Raw genomic sequence first — 11,260 nt, forward strand, 5'->3', positions numbered from 1 at the left:
AACAACTAGAAACAAGAGCACAAAAACGATCATTTTTAAGGGAAATTGGAAAACAGAGATAAGAGCAACATTCTAGTTAATTCACATATTTATACACCATATGTTTGAAGAGTGGTATTAAAATAGCATTCATGGTAATTAAATGAATGAGAACAATGGATCAATCTACATTAATTCACACATTAATTCTTCTCTTGCTATTTTAGAAGAATCAAGTAGATTAAATAATGTGTGAGATAACCTTTCATAAATCATCCAATTTACAAGCTCAATATATAAAAATATATTTTACAAAGTAAATTACTTATATTACCAAATACTTTACATAAAGAATAAATTTAATTTTAGATCATACTTAAACTAAGTTGTTGAGCTCCTCACATAAATTTGACTTATTATTTGATTTGAAAATATTTTAATAAATTTGGCAGGATATAAATAGTAAGGAAATAGATACAAAATTCATTCTACGATATGCTTTCTTTTTCTCTTTTGTACAACATCCATTTTTATCTTGTCGTCTCAGGATTTGACCTACAAAATCCATTGTACAGGCTTTGTCTTCACATGCCTAAGGAATCATCAATACACAATTTAAATAGGATTATAAAATAAATAATGGATCAATTTACATTAATTCACATATTGGCAATCCCTAATTGAAAGAAATTTCTCACAGGCATGTCAAACGAATACTAAGGATCAAAAAATATTTTGAAATATCCTAACTGCCATCAACATGTCACCCACTCACATATTTCAGTATGGTCAGTGAAAAGATGGCAACAATGTTTTCATGAGGTACCCAATCTGCTAGATGGGAAGCTTCTTGAGCAAGCTCCAAAACAACACTATAGCTACGAGGGAATAAATTAACACAATTATTGGAATAATGAGCGTATGGAAGCACATATTCTCATGACTTTCATATACTATAAAATCCTTAGCAAACAGAATTTCCTAAAATACTGGCACAAGCCTCTTTAAATTTATATAATTTCCACGTGTGATAAAGTAAATAATAATGCTTCTACACCAGGCATTACAAAAATTGGAATTCTAGGAAGCAATAGATATCAGTGGAGAACTAAAGAAAAATAAGCCAATTGTTCTGTTCCATTTTGGCCTAAATGGCCTACTATACTCAATTCCAGGTGTATGTGCTCAATTGCAAGGCTGTTATTATACGACTGGTTTCCATAAACAAGTGTTCGTGGTGTTCCAACCGCACAAGCAGAGAAAGTGATTCCAGTTTTATTTGAAAAGCTAGTTTGATTCAAGCATTATGACTTACTACGAGTAACTTTGTGGACATGATAGACGACTCCAACAACTACGCAAGCCACTTTCTAGATTATTGATGGAAACTACATGCTATAACCAAAATAAAATTAACCAATAGCCATCTCACTTAAACAGCAAACCACAAACCAAGTACCTTTGCATGCAGCAACATCGTAGGTTGTGTCTTCATCTTACGAGCAGCAAAAAATGTTTTCCAAGCACTCCATTGTCTCTGTATCCAGAACAACAACTCCAGTTAGCGAGTGGATATTGCTTTTTTCTTTTTCTTATCTCTTGTAGATATTGCATTTTTTTCTTTTTTTCTTCTTCTTTTTTTTTTGTATATATAGCTTTCTTGAGTTTGTTTTTCTTTTCTTTTTTTGGGGATATTCCTTTATTTCATTGTTTCTTCTGCTCGTTTCCAAATGCATCTTGAGAAATCTGTTGAAAAAATACCAGAGAAGTAGAGAGGTCAGTGTAAGATAACCCATCACTTATAAAAAATCGTTGCTGTAGCAAAAATCCTAAGCTACAAAAGCGAAAAAATAACTTATGCGCCTTGAAGGCGGTGAGTGGATTCCAAAGGAAGAAGAAAGAAAGAAACACAAATCAAGAAAGATCATACCTCCAATTGATCCCAATTCGACCACTTTTTTGTCAATTTCACCTACAATGGATTTTAGAGTATACTTCCCCATTTCCCACTACTGCATCTCCTTATATTTTTTCATCTCAGCACCTTCGGCTTTTGAAGCAGCTGTAAGAAGCTTCTCTTGCTAATTTAGAAGAATCAAGTAGATTAAATAATGTGTCAAATAAATGAAAAACATGCAAGCACATCCACATATAAACATATTCATATGCAGTTTTTGAGTAATGACTTACTTCTTTGAGTTGTTTCTTTTCCTCCATTAGACGAATTATCTCCTCCTTTGATATTCTCTTTGGTTTCATTGTTTCATATGCCTTCTTTTTCTCTTTTGTATAGCATCCATCTTTCTCTTGTTGACTGACGATTTAACCCACAGAATCCATTGTACAGGCTTTGTATTCACATGCCTAAGGAATCATCAATTCAGCAATTTAAATAGGATTATAAAATAAACAATGGATCAATTTACATTAATTCACATATTTTAGTATGGTAGGTGATAAGATGGCATCAAGCCCTATCAATGAAAATTCTCTCTCTTGGATAGCACAAAAAGAAACGAGTCACAGGCATGTCAAATGAATACAAAAGGATCCAAAAATATCCTAGCTGCCATCAATATGTCACCACTACTCACATATTTCAGTATGGTCACTGAAAAGATGGCAGCAATGTTTTCGTGACGTAGCCAATCTCCTAGAATGGAAGCTTCTAGGGCAACCTCCAAAACAAAATACAACTACGAGGTAATGAATTCTCTCAATTATTGGAATAACGAGCATACGGAGAACACATATTCTCATAACTTTCATATACTATAAAATCCTTATCAAACAGAATTTCAAGAAATACTAGCACGAGACTCTTTAGATTTATATAATTTCCACGTGTGATAAAGTAAATAATAATGTTTCTACACCAGGCATTACACAAACTCGAAGCCTAGGAAGCAATACATATCTGTGGAGAATTACAGAAAAATAAGTCGAGCTTTTTCATTCCATTTTGGCCTAAATGGCCTACTATACGCAATTCCAGCTGTGATGTGCTCAATTGCAACGCTGTTATTATAAGACTAGTTTCCATGAACAAGTGTTCGGGGTGTTCCAACCGCACAAACACAGAAAGTGATTCTATTTTTGCTTGAAAATCTAGTTTGTTCAAGCATTATGAGTAACTTTGTGGAGGTGATAAACGACTACCAACAACTATGCAAGCCACTTCCCATATTATTAATGGAAACTACTTGTTATAACCAAAATAAATTAACTAAGAGCCATCTCACTTAAACAACAAACTACAAACCAAGTACCTTGCATGCAGTAGCAGTTGTGTCTTCATCTTGCGAGCACCAAAAATTGTCTTCCAAGCACTCAATTGTATGTGCATCAACAGCAACAACTGCAAGTTGGCGAGTGGATGTTGCTTTTTTTTTTGTTTCTTTTGCTTCTCTTTTTTTTTTTGAATATATTGCTTTTTTTCTGTTTCTTTTTCTTTTTTTTTTGCGGATATTCCCTTTTTCTTCTGTTTCTTTTTCTTCTTCTTTCTTTTCTGTATATTGCTTTTTTCTCTTTCTTTTTTTTTCCGCACATATTCTTTTTTTCTCCGTTTCTTTTTTCTTCTTTTGTCCATATTGTTTTTCCTCATTTGCTTCCTAGTTCTCTTGTGCTTTGTCTCCAAGGCATCTTCAGAAATCTGTTGAAAAAATACGAGAAAAGTAGAGAGGTCAGTGTAAGACAACCTATCACTTATAAAAAATCGTTGCTGTAGCAGAAATTGTATGGAGCAAACGAAACAGGCAAACTGCAGCATTTCACTTGATTCTGCTGCACATTTTTTGTGCACTAATTCTGTAGAATAACTTTCAGCAGCAACAGAAATCAATTATGCAGAATAATCCATTTAAACATATTGAAGTCTGCAATTCATTTACCCAAAAAAGTTGGAAATATGGAATGGTGAGTTGCACAATCGATGCATGAGGTTCAACACGTAATCTACGTTAACTCTTACTTAAGCTAGAGCTGCACAATTACATTAATTTGTTATCTAATCCTAGTGACTTACGTATTTCCTTGGAAACAGAACTATTTTTTCAAGTAACACTGAAAATGCACTCCCACATCCTCTTTCTCCTGCCCAATTTTTCGGGAACCAAAAGAGCCTTAAATGAGTTCTTCCCCTTTATCCTTTGTCATTCGACATCAAAAGATAATAGTAGACACAACTAGGATTCAGACTGTCAGGACTAGATACAAGAGCCAAAAAACTATTACTTTTAAGAGAAATCGGAAAACAGAGATAAGAGGAACAATTCTAGTTAATTCAGATATTTATACACCATATGTGTGCAAAGTGGTATTAAAATAGCATTCATGGTAATTGAATGAATGAGAACATAGAGAATCTTCACAAAAACGTTCACCAATAGGGGAAGATCAATTACCACATAAGTTTCTTTAGGAACTACCGTAGTCCATACAATAGTTCTTTCCATGGGGTTTGACGTTGTGCAATATGTAACCCCTTTTTCTGCAAACCTTGTGACCAGATGTCCTAAGCTACGAAAGCGAAAAATTAGCTTAGGCGCCTTGAAGGCGGTGAGTGGATTCCAAAGGAAGAAGAAAGAAAGAAACACAAATAACGAAAGATCCTACCTCCAATTGATCCCAATTCAACCACTTTTTTGTCAATTTCACCTACAATGGATTTTAGAGTATATTTCCCCATTTCCCACTTCTGCATCTCCTTCTTATATTTTTTCATCTCAGCACCTTCGGCTTTTGAAGCAGCTGTAAACAGCTTCCCTTGCTATTTTAGAAGAATCAAGTAGATAAAATAATGTGTTAGATAAATGAAAAACATGCAAGCACATCCACATATAAACATATTCATATGCAGTTTTGAGTAATGACTTACCTCTTTCAGTTGTTTCTTTTCTTCCATAAGACGAAGTGAGGATTCATATTCTCTTTGGTTTCATTGTTTCATATGCCTTCTTTTTCTATTCAGTATACCATCCATCTTTATCTTGTCGACTCAGGATTTGACCCACAGAATCCATTGTACAGGCTTTTTCTTCACATGCCTAAGGAATCATCAATACAACAATTTAAATAGGGTTATATAATAAACAATGTATCAACCTACATTAATTCACACATTAATTCTTCTCTTGCTATTTTAGAAGAATCAAGTAGATTAAGTAATGTGTGAGATGAATGAAAAACATGCAAGCACATCCACATATAAAGATATTCGAGGGAAACCTCCATACTCAAAAAGCCTTAAAAGATCACTATATTGGCCGTGAATGTCACCTGAAGTAATGACAAAGATAGATAAGATCATGTTCATCATAGTTCTTGTGCACAGATCAGCATGACACTAAGTTACGACAACTGAAACTGATGGACTGGTGAGACAAATTGATAGCTAGTTATCAGAGTAAATAAACCAGCAAAAGAAAAGAAGAGCAACGTAAAAGAAAATTAAGAAAGAAGACAATCAACCAGAAAAGTAGAAGACTAAAAGACTGCATTTTCCCTTGCCTTCTCCCCTTTTACTCCTTCAAAAATTGAGATACCAAAATATGGAGACAAGTTGTAAAGTGGAAATAGTCTAACGTCAAGTTTGGTTGATGATTGCAAAATTGATCATAGTTATTCATTTTAGAAAAAGTGATTATAATGCTTGAATTTATAATTTCATAATTGATTATATTAATATAAATTGTAATTAAATTTCAAAACAAAACTTATTTTCAAGCGTAATAAAGGAATTAAAAATTATTTAATTGGCATAATGGATATGTAAACAAAAAATAATTGTTGCACGGCTAAAAGCTATAAATTATAACTTTTATCAAAATGTGGGTTTGATATAATGTAATTTTAAAGATGATTATTAAAAATTTGACCAAACGATACAAGAAATTACATTTGTGATTCAATCACAAATATGACCAATCAAAAATAGACGTTGAGACTATGTTTACTTGGAGGATTTGGGTTGTTATTAAGCCAAATCCTGGTTTATTAGGCATTCACTTTGACAGCTCGGACTCGAGTTGAATTTTTCGATCTTGGACAAAGCACTATTTGACCCCCACTATGCAACCCATCTATTCTATTTAGGTGGGTTAAGAACTTTAGAAGAGTCCAACCCCCTCTCAAATGAATTAGAGATGACATATTTATAGTGTTCAAATTTTTATTGGTCGGGACTATATCTAATAGCATCTTTGATGGTGTTTGGATCATATTACCTCGTAGCCATTCTATAAATATTTTTTTTGATCGATGTTTTTCATTTATGTTGATGTCGGGAATCACGCTTAGTAATTATTACAGGACCCAACTGAAGGGTGTTGGATAATTCTTTTGGTTCTCATATTCGTCCTAAGTATTCTGCAGGCAATTTGCTTCTTTGTCCTTTAATATTGCATAGATAACAAAAGACGCACCATGTATGACTTGACAGACTCATCCATATACTCCAAATTTAGACTGTGGTATCTTATTGATACAGTTGCATGACAACGAGGAATCCTACCAACAGGAATGTACTCTTGGGGTTGTGCTTCTCAAAAGTTGCAAAACAGTTATTTGCTTAGTTCCAAAAACCAACATAAAACAGATAAATTATTAGTCAAAACACTACAAAAAATTTTTTTGGGACCAAAAAATTGACAAGTTTGAATTTCCTCATAATAGCATGCATTAATTATGAGGAACTTTTATTTTTGTTGCAATATATATTTAACTAGTATAAAATCCATATCAAGACACGGATAAATATTTTCAATTTAAATTGTGATTGTAAGAATAAATATTTAAGAACATGTGCTTATATAATTGAACAAAAAATTATTATCATATAATTTTAACTATTTCTATATAGCAATTCTAATAAAAAAAATATGTAATACATTAGTCTTCTTTTTCTTTTTAGAAATATTTAATTGAATGAGTTATAATTTATTTTTAAAGTGACCTAAATAAGAAAAATGAACAGTTTTATTAAGCTCTTTTTAGTGTTGTTGTCCTATGTAATTTTCTACAGAGTCTTACTCTATATGTTGTTATTTATAATAATTATGCATATGTCTCACCCTTCATGCTTCTGTTTACTCTTCTTAATTCATGTTTTTACAATAATTTGATAAGTTCAAAAGCTTAATTATATACATGAATTGATCAACAAATATTTTTTTTTCTTTTGAAGTTCAATTAAGAAATTTTATTATATCTAGAGTTCATGATAATAGTGAAAAAGTAGAGCAAAGAAATCGATCATCTAAAAATCTGTTAAATATTTTCCCACCGTTTTGCCCTTGTTTTGTCAATAATTTATTGAATCCAAAATCTTGAAATCCTTTTGCTACATATATAAATATTCAACAAATAACAATATATTATTGATAGTATTCAAAGTTACAGACATGATTGTATAAAAATGAATTATCTAAGATGAAACTTTAAGCCTTTTTTGCATAATTTATTCACATTTCTTCAATATGTGATAGAATCTTTTACTTTGATAATTATGTTGTTAATTTATCGTAATATTACACAATATTTTTAGTGTTGCTTTGCGGACCTACTATTTATAAGGATACCAACATCTTATCTTTTTAGCAATTTTGAATTTCAATAACAATAGTAGTTAAGTTTTGATAAAATTAACTTATCTTTATCATTACAGAAAATTTAAAATTTATTTAAATTTCTTGACTGATAATCATTTCATGATTCTTTATGATATGATTAGATTTTTTTATAAACACTAATGATTATAAAAAAAGAAATTATTATATTATCAAAATAGGCAAAAATCTCACTTTTGGTCCGACTTGATAGGGCCCTTCTCACTTTGGTCTGGAGCTTTATGTGTTTAACATTTTTGGTCCCAAAATTCTATTTCTTTAACAGAAGTAGTCCTGTCCCATTAACAATTAATGGAGACGACACATGATAGGTCACGACGTTAGTCAACTGCTAAGTGAACGGGGTAGGTTCACATGGGCATTCTCACTTCATTTCAGACCAAAAAAATTTCCTTCACTCTCGTTTTCCCCAAATCAAAATCCTAAATCCTAAATCCACAAATCAAATCCATAAATCCACAAAGCACCCGTAACAAAATCATCTGACTTTTTGGAGGCATTCTGAAGAGCAATAGATTTTGGAGCAAAGAGTGGCGGAAGGAAGATGAGCTTGAGAAACCAAGTGCTCGTCGACTTCCCAAACCCTAAGTATGAGAAATACGATTAGTGTTTCGATCTTCCTTATTAAAATATGCGTTAATGCTTTGATAAACTTGTAAACAAATGAAAGATAGTTTGTGTGGTAGTTTTGTAAAAAAAGAAGTGATTTTGATTTTTTGAGTTTTATGTTGTTGTGTGGTCCCTTCTGTAAAAACAATAGGCTATGAGACATGTTATTTTTCTTCCAAGGCATGTGACCCTTTCAAAAACTTATGTACATGTTTTATGTTGTTGTGTGGTCCCTTTTGTAAAACTACTTCTGCTTGTCCATTTTTTTTTTGTTATACGAGACATCTTCTGTACATGTAGTCCTTTTGTTCTGTCTCTGACTGAATAAATTAATTAGTTAGTTTGTGTATTGTTGCTTTCTGATTCCTGCTCGTTTTTTTTAATATTTTTCAGGGAATGAATCCTTTATCACCGTTATTATGTATCACGGTATCAATTATTCGTAGCCTTAAACCTGAATATGTCGGTGGTATTAAAAGTTTGACTTTGTGGATGTATTTAATATTACTATGGAGAACTTGAACAAACTTGGTGAGAAGTTGGATTACATGGGGCCTACACAATTTTACATACTACATTTGACCAATTTTACATAGCTCAAGTATCAAACTGAGATTGTCAAATTTACTGAAGCATACAGTCCCAAAACAGAATCTTTACTTTGTATTTGGAGTGTGTAGAGTGCCCAAATAATCAGCTTGGTTCCTCAAACCCTAATGTTGAACCGCAAATGCAAACAAATGTCCAGAAGGGAAAGGGGTAGTAGTAGATGATGGGAATGATCCTGACTTGAATGAAGTAAGTTTGCAAAATAGTGGATAATTATGCAAAGAATAATGGGGCAGGTGATGATGATGATGGGGTAAGTGAAGGGGAGGGGGATGATGAGAGTGATAGGCTAGAAACAAATATGATACTCTCTCTAAAATTAGGATGATATTTAGTAACAAAATTGAACTGAGAAAGGCAATCTACAATCATGTTGTCGGTACAAAAAGGAGTTTGAAAATATTCAAGAATGATAAAAGAAGAGTTGATGTTAAGTGTCTAGGGGATGGATGTCAAGGATAATGCACGAACTTAAATTTGGAGAAGAGGGTACATTCCAAATCAGACATTATAATCTAGAACATAAATGTGCTAGATCATTTAATGTAAAAAATGTGAATAGCAAAAAGTTGTCAACCAAATATGAATATGCCTTTAGAACAGATCCTAAAAGGAATGTGAAGGGGATTAAAAAGGATGTAATTAAAGAACTTAAGTGTCATGTATTAAGAAACCAAGCATATAGAGCAAAGAAAATTGCACTTGAAAAAATTGAAGGCAAAGCTGAAGAGCAATTTGATAGTTTGTGTGACTATGCATCAGAATTAAGAAGCAGTAATCCTTGGTCCACACTGATGATGGTAATGACTAATAGGGATGATGGTATTGGGCAAAGAAAATTTTCTAAATTTTGTGTGTGCTTTGATGCTTTAGGCAAGTGTTTTTATCTGATTGTAGACCTGTGATAGGGGTGAATGAGTGTCATCTAAAGGGTCCCTATGGAGGTGTTTTGCTAACTGCAGTTTCTATTGACCCAAATAATTTGTATCCTTTAGCTTGTGCTGTGGTTTATGGAGAAACTAGGGAAGCATGGCAGCGGTTGTTGGAATTGTTAAAGGATGATTTGCATATTGTGAGGGATAACACATACATTTTTATTAGTGACAAGCAACATGAAAACTATTGGATTTAGAGAGTTGGCTCTCAAAAAAGAGTTGTGGAATGCTACAAAGGCAACAACAATGAGTGAATTTGATTTCAAAATGGAGGAATTGGCTAAACTAGATCCCAGAGTGGTTGAGTGGCTGACTAACAGGCCTTCGGCACATTGGAGCAAGGCTCATTTTAATTGTTTTCCAAAGTGTGATATGCTATTAAACAACATTTGTGAGACATTTAACAGTAACATTCTTGAGGCCAGAGAGAAACCAATCATGACCATGCTTGAATGGAACGAGAAATGGATAATAAACTTTTAGAATTAAGAGATAAGGCCAGAAAAAAATGGGACAAAAACATCTACCCTAAAATTAGAAAAGTTGTTGAAAAAAAACATTGACAAAGCTAGTCCGCTAAGTATGCCTAATTTTAATTTTAGTCCGATAATTATGTTCATTTTTGTTTAAGTTCAGTAACTTACAAAATTGCTTAGTTTTAGTCCTGTGGCAGATTTTCGAACAATTTTATCTCTATGAGTGCATATGGACTAAAACTGCCCTTCAAAAGTTGCATAGGGGTAAAATTATCCGAAAATCTGACAGATGACTAAAAGTAAGTAAATTCTAAGAGCTTAATTTTAATTTATATGTATTATCGAAACACGATAAATTCTATCAAGTGTTTATATTGATGTATTCATATATTTTTTTATAGGAAAATTATTTTGAATTCTTGTTTACAAAATTTAATAGATAATAAAATATTATTGTGTGCAATTGAGATGTGGTGGAGTGAGGTTTTGTAAGTGTATGAGTGGGGTGGTTACTGTAATATTTTGTTGGATTTGTCTGAATTTAATGAAATATAGTGGCTCTTGGTTGTATAGTGCATTATTTGGAAATATGATAACTTTTATCCTGAATTAAATTAAAATTCTAAATTTGTTCTATTACTTAATAATATTTCTTCGACTTGTCCTCTATAAACACTACGAAATATTAGTATCGCATTACATTATAGGGTTTAATGCAATTTCCGTCCTATGGTATGGTACTTGAATAAATTACCCCTCTATGAAAAACGAATCAAATTACCTCCCTATATTTTCTAAAAATAAAGCAATTTACAGCTATTTCTAAATTATTTCATTTTAAATAATATAAGGAGGTACTTTGTAATTTCTTTTTACAAGGAATAATTTATTCATTTGCTATAATAATTCCAGGAGGTTGCTTTCATTTTTCTCATTATTATAAACTTTCTTGTGTTTTTAATCTTAAATTGTTGATTTTTTCAAGCAATTTTATCTTGAAATTTCTTTAGAGACTAAAGCTCATGCT

The 11,260-nt window shown here is 32.1% G+C and overlaps 1 long non-coding RNA gene across 3 annotated transcripts; it reads right to left on the reverse strand.

The window, feature by feature from the left end:
* Nucleotides 1-221: 221 nt before the first annotated feature.
* Nucleotides 222-5,150, reverse strand: LOC110011440 (uncharacterized). Of its 3 annotated transcripts, none has more exons than XR_016065825.1 (6): nucleotides 4,383-4,750; nucleotides 3,249-3,631; nucleotides 2,170-2,343; nucleotides 1,910-2,060; nucleotides 1,439-1,725; nucleotides 222-571 (listed from the first exon to the last, which is right to left on the reverse strand). It is a non-coding gene; the product is annotated as an uncharacterized LOC110011440 (long non-coding RNA). The 3 variants fall into 3 exon arrangements; XR_016065826.1 differs by lacking the exon at nucleotides 222-571 and adding an exon at nucleotides 4,856-5,150 and having other exon boundaries at nucleotides 753-1,725; nucleotides 4,383-4,747; XR_016065824.1 differs by lacking the exon at nucleotides 222-571 and having other exon boundaries at nucleotides 749-1,725.
* Nucleotides 5,151-11,260: the final 6,110 nt, after the last annotated feature.

Source organism: Sesamum indicum, linkage group LG6 (assembly GCF_026168435.1).
Source record: "Sesamum indicum cultivar Baizhima isolate 11 linkage group LG6, ASM2616843v1, whole genome shotgun sequence".
NCBI classification, from domain to species: Eukaryota; Viridiplantae; Streptophyta; class Magnoliopsida; order Lamiales; family Pedaliaceae; genus Sesamum; species Sesamum indicum.